This window comes from Humulus lupulus, chromosome 1 (assembly GCF_963169125.1).
Source record: "Humulus lupulus chromosome 1, drHumLupu1.1, whole genome shotgun sequence".
Classification (NCBI taxonomy): domain Eukaryota; kingdom Viridiplantae; phylum Streptophyta; class Magnoliopsida; order Rosales; family Cannabaceae; genus Humulus; species Humulus lupulus.
Genome location: NC_084793.1, coordinates 26,853,499 through 26,865,658, shown reverse-complemented (window position 1 = coordinate 26,865,658; position 12,160 = coordinate 26,853,499). Strand labels below are relative to the sequence as shown.

The 12,160-nt window shown below is 37.3% G+C and overlaps 1 long non-coding RNA gene across 1 annotated transcript; it reads right to left on the bottom strand.

Moving 5' to 3' along the window:
• Positions 1 to 10,802: 10,802 nt before the first annotated feature.
• On the bottom strand, positions 10,803 to 12,047 carry LOC133819432 (uncharacterized). Its single transcript, XR_009886343.1, has 3 exons — positions 11,922 to 12,047; positions 11,528 to 11,619; positions 10,803 to 10,897 (listed from the first exon to the last, which is right to left on the bottom strand). It is a non-coding gene; the product is annotated as an uncharacterized LOC133819432 (long non-coding RNA).
• Between the last annotated feature and the right edge of the window lie 113 nt (positions 12,048 to 12,160).

The following is a 12,160-nucleotide window of genomic DNA, read 5'->3' as shown; positions in this document are numbered from 1 at the left end:
GAATATCATCCCGCTCTTTCAGATTCTGCTCCACTGCGGAAACGGGCGTGCGGTACTGCTCAAGTGGAATGATTGGAGGAGGATCACGATGGTAAACAGCTTTGAATGGTGTCATACCGATCGAGATATGAAAGGTGGTGTTATACCAATATTCGGCCCAAGGAATCCATTTAGACCACTTGCTGGGTTTGGAACTCACAAAGCAGCGAAGATAGGTCTCCAAACACCTATTAACGACCTCCGTTTGGCCGTCCGGTTGTGGGTGATAGGCTGTGCTGCGATTCAATGAAGTCCCTTGTAACTTGAAGAGCTCCTTCCAAAATAGGCTGAGAAAAATCTTGTCCCGATCCGACACAATAGATCTAGGAATACCATGTAATTTAACTATCTCCCTGACAAAAATGGTAGCAACTATAGCTGCTGTAAATGGATGCCTCAATGGTATAAAATGCCCATACTTACTCAATCTGTCCACTACAACAAAAATGGAGTCAAATCCATTCGAAATGGGTAGTCCCTCAATGAAATCCATTGAGATATCCTCCCAAATCTGGTCTGGAACCGGCAATGGCTGGAGTAAACCTGCTGGAGATTGCGCGGTATATTTTTGCTGCTGACAAACACTACATTCTGTTACGAACTTATGAATATCTCTGCGCATTCCTGGCCAGTATAGATGCTCTGCGACTCGCTGAAATGTGCGAAAAATGCATGAATGACCGCCCAAATTGCTGCTGTGGTACTCTTGTAGAATGATTGGAATGAATGGCGATGTTGCTGGAATTACCAAACGCCCTTTAAACTTGAGACAGCCCTGTGATAAAGTGTACCCGCCCCCATCTTTGCCCTCGTCCAGCTCCTTTAATACTTTGGACAGCGTCGGATCCGAAGAAATATGAGCTTGTAAATCTGGAATAGATATAATATTAGGGGCTGAAATGGCCAGCAACACTGGTTCTTCATGCATTCGCGAAAGCGCATCAGCTGCCTTGTTATCACGCCCCGGTCTATATACTATCTCAAAGTCATAACCCAATATTTTCGTCAGCCATTTTTGATGCTCAGTCGCCATGAATCTCTGCTCCAACAGGTATTTCAAACTCCTTTGATCTGTCTTCACAATAAACTTCCTGCCTAGTAAATATGGTCTCCACTTTTGAATGGCTAACACAATAGCCATTAACTCCCGCTCATAGACAGATTTTGTGCGCCCCCTTGCCGAAAGTATTTGGCTGAAAAAAGCTACTGGTCTGTTCTTTTGCATTAAAACAGCCCCCAAACCCGTCCCGGAAGCATCGGCTTCAACTATAAAAGGGGCAGAAAAATTAGGAAGAGCTAATACTGGCACTGTACACATTCTCTCTTTTAGCTGTTCAAACGCTTCTTGAGCCTCTGCATTCCAGCCAAACGCATCCTTTTTGAGCTGATCCGTAAGTGGTCTAGCTATACTTCCATATCCTTGCACGAATTTCCTGTAATATCCTGTTAGGCCAAGAAACCCACGCAAGCTTTTGATGTTCTTAGGGGTCGGCCAGCTGGCCATTGCTTCCAACTTTGCTGGATCTGCTGCCACTCCCTGTTCAGAAATAATGTGCCCCAAATACTCCACTTGTGACTGTCCGAACAAACACTTTTTTGCATTAACATAAAGTTGCTGCCCCTGTAATTTTTGTAAAACCAGCTCCAAATGCTTTACGTGCTCCTCCAAAGACCGGCTGTAAATCAAAATATCGTCAAAAAATACAAGTACAAATTTATGCAAAAATTATCTAAACACCTCATTCATCAATCCTTGGAAAGTGGCTGGGGCGTTTGTCAGTCCAAATGGCATTACAAGGAATTCGTAGTGGCCCTCGTGAGTGCGGAAAGCTGTTTTTTGTACATCTTGAGCAGCCATACGAATTTGATGGTAACCGGACCTCAAATCCAACTTAGTGAATATTCAGGCTCCATGTAACTCATCCAATAATTCATCTATCACTGGTATTGGAAATTTGTCAGCCACCATTTCTCTGTTGAGTGCCCTGTAATCGACACAAAACCTCCAACTCCCATCTTTCTTTCGAACTAGTAAAACTGGGCTGGAAAATGGACTTGCACTTGGGCGTATTATTCCAGCGTTCAGCATCTCTGTCACGAGCTTTTCAATCTCAACTTTTTGTACCTGTGCGTAGCGGTATGGCCTTACCGAAACTGCCCCTACTCCCTCCTTCAGCGTAATGGTGTGCTCCTTGGGTCGCGATGGTGGCAGGCCTTGTGGCACAGAAAAAACAGGCTGATATTTTTGCAAAATCTGGGCAACTTCAGTCGGGATCTTCGCTGAATTTGTCTCTGACATCGCTGCCAGCGAGTATAAGTGCACCCAAAAACCACCACCCTCCTGTTCGACGGTATGAATCATAGCCTTCAGCGATATTGGTGATTTACAGAGGCTTGGGTCTCCTTGTAGAGTAATCCAAGACCCCGCTACTTCAAACTTCATGACGAGCGTCTTCCAATTAACATGCATATTACCCAAAGTCTCTAACCACTTAATGCCGAGTATTACATCCACACCGCCCAATTCAAGTGGTAAGAAATCCGTTACTACCCGCAATGGCCCAAGGTCCAACTCAACTTGAGCACAAATGCCCTCTGCCCTTACTTTGCCACCGGTGCCCAGTAATATTCCGTAACATGATGTGGGTGTGATGGGTATCGCTGCTGCCGAAACGATTTCTGTCGAAAGAAAGTTGTGCATCGCCCCACTATCGATTAATACTGTCACCGTTCGCTGTCCAATACGCCCCGCTAGTTTCATGGTGTGCGCCGATGAGATCCCCACCAACGAATTGAGAGATAGTGTTGCAAGAGTTTCATCCGATCCCCCTGCCTCCTCTGATTCTGGCGAAGATGGTGGTGTTTCCCCCATGACTGTTTCGTCTTCGTCATCAACTGTGAGCAAAATCTGGAGTGATTTTTGGTCACACTCATGGCCCCTGTGGAATTTCTTGTCACATTTGAAACATACCCCTCGGGCCTTCTTCTCTTGGTATTCTGCTTCAGATAGGCGGCGCACAGGCGGCAGCTTCCCCGACTTAGCCACGCTGGGTACGGTGTTCGGCGATAGGGGCGGTTGGAAGGGTGCCGATGGGGGGTGGAAACTCGATCCCGAACGACTCGCATGGGACATCGGCATGGGTCGGCCAGAACTGATTGGGCCCCAACTGGAAGTGGGCCTAGAAGGGTGCGATCTAGGGCTCGGACCCGAAGCCCAGAACTGGTGGCCTTCTTCCACCCTTTGTGCAGTCTCCATGATGTTAGCCAATCCTAAAGGCTGTAGAATATGCAGAGCACCTCTAATGTCATCTCTCAACCCTTTCACAAAGCTTCCTTCCAAAATATGTTCAGGTACGTCTGGAACTCTGGATGCTAATGCTTCCCACTTCAGCCTATATTCTCTGACAGTAGAAGTTTGAACCAGTGACATAAATTCTTCGGAAACGGAACCGATAGGTGCGGAGCGAAATCGCATTAACAGTCTTTCCTTAAGGGTCGCCCACGACGTAATCGGCCGCCTTTGGTGTTCCCATTGAAACCACGTCAATGCATCACCTTCCAAACCCACTATGGCCGCCTCAAGCATAACAGGTTCCGACATACGACTTAGCAGAAAATAGCGTTCCACTTTATAAATCCACCCTTCCGGATTCTCTCCAGCAAAAAGTGGTAACTCCATTCGGGGAGGCCTATAGTCTTGACTGTGTTCCAGACCTGTATATGCAGAATCGGCCTGGCCGACTGCTTGTGGTGGCTGTTCAGATTGCCTCGAGTGCGATGGACTTGGATGAGGCATCGGAGAAAGAGTAGTCGGTAGCTGGTGCGATTCGCCCTCAACTGCGCGCCTTTGACGATCAATGGTGGTCGCTGTCCCCTCCACTATCGCCTTCCCTGCTACTTGCATCAGCTGAGCTAAGTGAGTAACTAGATAGTCCATCTTCTTCTCAATCGCAGGTAGCCTTTGAATTTATGTTTTCAGCAAGTCGATTTCCCTGGGTAATTGCTGAAAATCAGATCTAACCTCTGTGAGCCCTTTCTGAAATTCTGATTGCACTGCTTCCAGCTTGTCCTCCCACATCTCATTCGGATTGTCAGCCTTCTTAGGTCCCATCTGGATCTAATCTCTGATACCAATTTGATAGGATGAACCTGCAATTCAAGTGACAAATAACCCAGAAACAGAATAGAAAATGCAATAACAGAGTGGAAAAAATGGATGAGCCTTGATTGTATTGATAGCTAGGAAATTCGAGAGCCTAGTTCTCTCCCAAACAGGTTACAATTTTCTACTTTCTTCCTACCTCTCCCCATCCCTGCTGGATTAGAATATACCCCTAACAGTTTCTTACTGTGCACCCTCTCCTAGACAGTCCTTTCTCTTATAACTAACTGTCTAAAGTCTCATTCCCCTACATCAGCAACACGTGTAGCCTTTATACCCTTCCTACTGTAGACATAAGTCAATGGAGACCTAACAGAGCAATGAGGTAGACCCATATTGCTTCATAGTTGTTTGCAGCTACTGCAGGCCCTAAAGTCCTCACAGGGTTCATTGAAGCTCATGTTGTCTCCCTACAAAATTAAAGGTTGATGAGTTCAAGTCATAGTTGAAGACATCTTTACCTTCCTTCAAAAAAATATATAATTATATTTCTTATCCCACATGCATGTATATATGCTATCTGCTTTGTCTGTATGAGTTTAAAAATGTGCTAATGTAGTTAATTATGTGTACTTATGTCCTTACTCAAGAAGCTAGATAGAAGGTCGGAGTTCAAACATACCCTGCAACAAGTATATTGAGCATAACAGTTGCTCCTACCACGATTCCTGCAGCTCTCCCACCTACTTGACAATGAACATTTGATCTCACATTCAGCCATGTTAGGAGATTATTTTCATACCCTTCTAATTTAATTTCCTATTATTGATACATCACGTTGAATCAGTGAAGTATAAATTAATTGCTTAATACTTAGCTGCTCATTTTCAGTGAAAGTTTTTCTTGTCTTATTATGGCAAGTTTTGATTGATGTCTAGAAGAGGGATGCCCATCCTGACCATTTGTTTAGGCGTTAACTGTTAAGTTGACTTTGGTCCTAGAGATTTTTGGATATGGACAAGATTGAACTAGGAGTTATTATTAGTATAATATAGTATTGGAAGTAGTACTTAGTATAATATATTATTCAGTTTCAGTATTACTTAGTTTGTATATCTCTTATACTTGAAGAGCTCATTATTGTATGTGTTTGTGTGTTCCTATGAAAATAATATTTATAGTATATGTTAATATGCATGGTTGACTTAGGGAATCCCTATGAAAAGAATAACACTTAGAAAATAAAAGTTTTTGCTATTGTTTGCAATTGGATCTACTTGGGTGGTAGGGGTATAATTGAAGAGAGACTTGCATTGCATTGAACCTATCTATATGTTATTTTTTTAATGTAAAAATAAATTGTTTTTTAACTACTTTAAACAATTAATAATTTCTAAACTACTCCCTCGAGAAGGTGTTTATAAATAATTTCTAAAGTGCTTTTCACGATTGATTTAACTGAACCTGAATTACTTGTTTATCTTTTCCAATTTGCTTTCTGCATCTAAATCTCATTTGTCATACTTGCCTTATGTGTTTTGATCCCATGACAGCTCGGGTTGGAACTTGTTGGTGAAAGCCTCATCTTTTTTCTTTGTTTTGTTTGCAAAAAGGTTAGGTTCTGATTATTACATATTTGTCGAGCATTTTTTTTTATGTAAACCCAGTTTTCTTCTTTCCACTTGATGCTGAAACTGAATTTTTTTCAATGGTTTTGTGTTAGTAATACAGGTTGCCAATTAAGAGACGTGTTTTGGGGTTGAAAGAGATTTCTTTGTTTGCTTAGAGAAAGATTGTCCTAATATAGTATTTATATGAAGGATTTAATTTAATGCATTACTTTTGTAGGGTCTTGAGTATAAAGCTTAGCAACAAAGCAAAGTAGTGTTCAATTACTTGGTGCAATGGCCTATTGTGCTCCTGAGCAATTGTCCCAGTGTCTCCATAAGATTGTACCAAAACTGACAGAGGACTCTCTTTGTGTTTATGAATTTTTTAATTTATTATGTAAAATATTTCATGCTCATTCTTAATTTTGTTTATCTTTGTCTTCTTTAAACTCTTAGGAATGCAGGTTTAACTAATGTCCATCCAAGTTTTTGCTGGTTATGCAGAAGCATAGTAAATATATGTGAAACTTGGCTTTTTATGCGTGTCCAGTTCATTAAAATTTTGTATTAAAATTCTGAGGCAATTATTTTTATGCTCTGTTTGAGGTAATTTTTTATAATATGTATCGATCTTTTTTTGTTGCTCTCGTTTGTTGTTAGGCAATCTGTTGTGGTAGGTGTCATTGTTACTTTGAATTATTTTGGCCTATGATGTTCAAGAATAAATATACTTATTTTATGTTGGTGATTATGACACTTGATGTGCTCATATTTTATTTTTATTTTTATTTTTAATATATGTTGGTATCTCAAGTGTCGTAAATGCCCATAATAATAAGTCATATTTTCTAAAATTCTTATGATGATTAAATTGGGGATATTTATTTTGCTGAAATTAATTATAAACTTCTCACTGGCGCCAATTCGAACCCCACCTCCGGCCATTGTCGGTATCCACCTCCCAAAGTCATCATCGACATTCACAATAAGTTCAGTCAGAGAAAAAGAGGCTCTCATGCAATGATCCCAAAGTGAAGAATAGGAAGAATGTCAAGAAAAATGACATTATTGAGTTTTCAATGACCTAAAAATAATGTATAGATATTTTTTTTATGAAATGTGCTTTTTAATAAGTAATGAATATTGTATAATATATGTTTGCTTATTTTTTTTATTAAAGTTAAATAATTTATTTGATTAATAATGTTAAATATTTTTCAAATTAATTACTTTCATTTATTATTTATATTAAATAAAATTTATATATAATTAAAATTACCTACATAGAAATATTATATTTACTCACAAATAAATAAGTGTAGGTAAAAATAAGTATACTACAACATGTCACGTGGACCAATCATTTAGTGCCACATAATCGATAAAAAGGGGATAAGTAACACAATCATTCGAATTTCTCGTAGCACATGGACAAATTATTGTCTGACATGTGGCGCAACCACAAGATGCCAAGTGGTGGTTTTGATGTATGCCACGTAGGATGCCACATCATCAGACACATAAACTATGGACACCATGTCAGCAGACATGTAGGATGCCACATCATCAAACACGTCATCTGCTGACTCATCAATTGATTTATAACTTAGTGGGGTCCACTGATTCTTTTACCTACCAGTATTAATAAGTGTAGGTAAAGACTCTTTCCCCACTAACCTTTACCTAACAATCTCTACCAATTCAATATTGGTAGGTAAACCATATTACCCACCATTAGACTAGTTTTACCTACACTTACAATTGGTAGGTAAAGACCCCATTTTCTTGTAGTGTGTGTGCTGGACCTGTTGATCCTCTGGGTGCTAGGCACGTGACCTTCTGTTTGACCGAGAGTGAGTATTTCTCAGTGAAGTGTACTTGGGGGTTTGAGTCAACCACCCTATGAAGAATAGGGTGGGCCGACCATCCAGGTGGTTCTTGAGCATGTCAGGCTAACCACCCTAGGGGTAAAGGTCAGGCCGACCACCCCTAGGCTCTTGGGCTTGCATAGGCCAACCACCCCTAGGGGGTTTAGGCTTGGTCGACTTCCCCATAGGTCCCGGCACTACAAGAAAAAACAATATTCATAACACTTAAAAACTGCTAACCGGGACTATTGATAGCACTTCTGAAAATACTAACATAGCCCCTGTTATTAAAAGTCTAGTATTTTCTATAACAGTTTTTGAATGTTATGTTCGGTGTTATCTTAAACTATTCAATAACACATTTTTAGGTGCTATAATATTGAAATAATAACATTTAGATAGAGTTTTGGTTATAAATTTGAAGTTTAATCTTGTACTTTTTTCATAACACTTTTCAACTGTTACATTTGATTATTTTGATAGTATTTTTAGTTTGTTATATTATATAAACCATAACTATTTTTTACGCTTATAATATGTTTCTAAATCATAACATATTAAGGTTTTTTATTGTGATAATGGTACTTATAAGTTTTTTTTTTTAATTAAAAGATTTTCATAATTGTATTTTGATAAAAAAAAAAATCAAAATTAATCATAAAATATAATTCTCAATAGATTGATAAACCATAAGTATTACATTAAACAATAACTAATTCAAACTCTGAATGTGTCTATTTCATGATATCTTAGTTCTAACTTAAGTTTGAAAGCATAACATAATAAAGTTTTATAATCTTGAACATTTTTTACTTCAAAAATGAAAAACAAAAAATTACAAGATACACAAAAGTAAACCATGCATGAAACTTGCTCCATCCTTCAATTCATTATCCTTTGTGCACTTGTCTTTGTTGTGAGTGCATTTGTTGTGCACTTGTCATATACCTGTTTCCCTTTCTTGTTTCCCTTTCTTCCACAAGTCCATGTGTAATCCTCTTTGCAATAAAGCCAGTTGTAGTCCACAAAAGGTCTATTGCTGTCAAGCTTATGTTAAGCTCCGTCTTTAGAGCACTGTAAGCTCCAGTCACATCTACACACCTGTAATATTCGAGTGTAATAATGAAATCACACCAGCAATTACTTAAAGTGGTAATTCTAGGGCTTTTATAAAAAAAAAAAAAACAGAACCAAATTGCCTTGTATTAATTAAAAATGCATGAAAGTTGTAATTCTAGGTTTCTATGTTGGAAGTAATGAAATTATAAGATTTTATCAGTCAATCCAAGTATAGGTGTCAGTGTGTGCCTATGCATGTGTGTAATCGGTCACTTGATATATTATGTCACTGCACAATATAGTATCTGATAAAACTGGAAGATTAGAACTTATTAAAGTGGTAGCTATAGTCATCCATGTTGCATTAATGAAATTATTAGCCATTATTAAATATATCTGTATTATACTTTCAAAAGCATCAATCAAGCAATCAAAGAATATGTACTATTATCTGATAGAAGTGTCAAACGTAAGCATGAAAAATCATAGACAACCTATGACTTCAATGCAGTAATGTGTATAAAAAGGAAGAATGAAAAGGCTAATAAAAGCAAACATTACATTTATAGGCTAATAAAAGGCTAAGCAGAAACCTCCTGTCAAGATAAACTAAAGCTTAATATACTTAAACAATTAAACTCTATAAGAATGCTGCAAGAAAATCCCAAACAAAAATACTAGTTTCTAGTTACCAAATAGAGATTAACAATTTTCAAATAAATATGAATTACAATATAGAGAGCAAACCTTATTTACATTCAATCCTAAGGCCTTGTTTCCTTCATCCAAGTCTTCCAACTTTTTTAATCTTTCACGCTCCAACTTTAGTGCAGCTTCTGCAGCTTTAGTAATCTCACCTACCACCAATAGCCCCTTTCACGCATCAGATAACAGAAAAATTATTAAAAGAGTACAGAGAACATGAATAAACTGAAAAAAAAAAACAGAGGGGAATACAGTGGAGTGTCAAAAATGAACTATTGCCAAAACCTAGCTGATCTTTGTGAAAACTAGGGCTAAACTAGATTTTTAGATAAAAGGGCAAACACGTACATACACGTACCCTTTCCCCCCGAACCCCACCTAATTAACACACTAGACCAGATATATTTCAAACACAGAATGAAAACAGAAAGATAAAAACTTGGGGTCGAGAAACTAAATATAATGATAATGGAAAAATAGTAGCCCTACAGAGCATTCAAATTTAAAAACCATCAGGATCAAAGCTCAACAGCAATGATAATCACTGCATAGAATATATTTATGCACACATAATCTGTCTATAATTTGTTCATTATTCAGCTCAATGATATAAACACCTTATAAAACTTCAAAAGAATTTAAAATATATTACATTAATGTTTTCCATTATTGTAAATGCATTATTCGCCTAGTTTTCCATTATGTACTAGTGCATTCCATTCATCAACAACAACCATATACTTCACACTAGTTAAAACAGAACATTTCACAAATGACAAATATGGAATAGAATATAGAAATAAGTTGAGACAACTGGAGTAATATAAATATATAGAGAGAGAGAGAGAAAGAGACCTTTTCTGAACTATGAGGCCTTGAAAGTGAGTATCAAAATCTGAAATTCCAGAGCTTAACTGGTCAGAATCCATTGATGCTTCTGCTGCTTCAGCAACGCCCAAAAGCTTTAAACATTCATTCCAACACACAGCACCCCTCCATAGAAGCTTAGCTGCAAGACCATAATACCCAACATCATTAACATCTTACATGAACACCCTATTACATTAACTGCGAATTGTCTAAGAATTTGGCCAACTAGAACTAAATAAGTTAATCACAAATTTAAATGTTGTATTTATCTTTCCTGAAACTTCATAGAAAAAAATAAAAATACTATTCAATGCAAAAATATAAACCTAAACTTCAGTTTTTCCTTAAAACTACTGTATTTGAGACTTAAAACCCATTATCATCTCTATCAAGCCATAAATCCAGATAAACAGAAGAAAAAACCAAAACTGTATTATTTTTCTTCAAACTCATGAGTTATTTTAATATATAATAATTATTATAAAAAATAATCAAAGATGATGCCTAAGAATAAAAAATCGCCATTACCCTTTTAGATAAGTGGGGATGTAATCAAAATAAACCATTTTCTTCACGCCAACGGTACCCTAGTCGCATTGAAGTCCCCGCTGTTACAACACCATCCCCACAGTCCCACCTCCATGCTAACATCTGCAACAACAGAGAAAGAAAGAGAGAGAATGAGATCGTGGGTGAGAGGGAAAGAACTAAATCTGGAGACACAAACAGATGTACATATATCCTTGTATATATATAATACCTATACATGAAACGAATACATCAAAATAGAACAACATCAGAGCATAAAGAACTAAGAAAACTTAAGAAAAAATAGGACAGAAATGGCAAAATAGACAATGAGAGTCACTAAGGAGGGACAAGTGACTAGCATAACAACCAAATAATAATCGCACCACACTTAATTCATAGTAACTGCTCTTTAAAATTTCTATGCATCTGCCTTGATATAATATGCAATGTCCTAATGGGAATTTATATTTGGAAAGACAACCAAAGAAAAAAAAGTTACTTTTTGTAAACAAAAGTAGACCCTACAAACAAACAAAATTAACATAAAACAGATGAAAATATTGAATACACCATAACAGATGGAAATACTCATCGCAAGCTAAAATGACATGGTGAAAACTTATAAGAAATCAAGCTATAGAATCATGCCTTGTGTAGTCATGATAGCAACAAAAAGGATTATGCCAACAGGTTGCACCTTAAAAAAATGCCAAGCTTGATCACTGGTTAGAAGAGATACATACCATCGAGCCTACACCTCGCCTTGCCAAGCCCTGCCACCATCAACATCATCATTAGAGAGAATTAAGGCAGTCTCTTTGATTGATTTCCTAACCTATAAATAAGAGACCAAAAATTGAATGAAAGTTAATAGAAGAATTAATAAACAAATCATCAAATAGCTATATATGAAGATAAAACTCCAAAGTAAATTAGATAAAATATAATCACGTGTGAAGACCTGTTGCCATTTTTTCCTTTCTGTTTTATGTGCATCTGGTTGTTTTTTATGCTCTGTATTCTGAATTAGTTTTCTATTTCTGTTGTTGCTCTTTCCAACTGCTTAGAAAGACCTTAAGGCATTAGTTGATTAATATATACATAAATAAAGAAACCCATGTAAGAAAGCTCAAATACCTTGAACCTGAATATTAATCAAAGAAACTTCCAACATTGAATGTTGCTTTATGCATTTTAATTTCTCATTAAGACCTGGCTAAAAGCATTGAAGCAATCAATACAAAATATTATATTACCACTGTGTCAAAAAGCAATCAGTTGAATATTTATATTATATGAAATTAGCGCATAAATGATCAACTCTTAATAATGGACCCATTCTAAAGATACTTTCATCTTTTACCAAAACATTGATA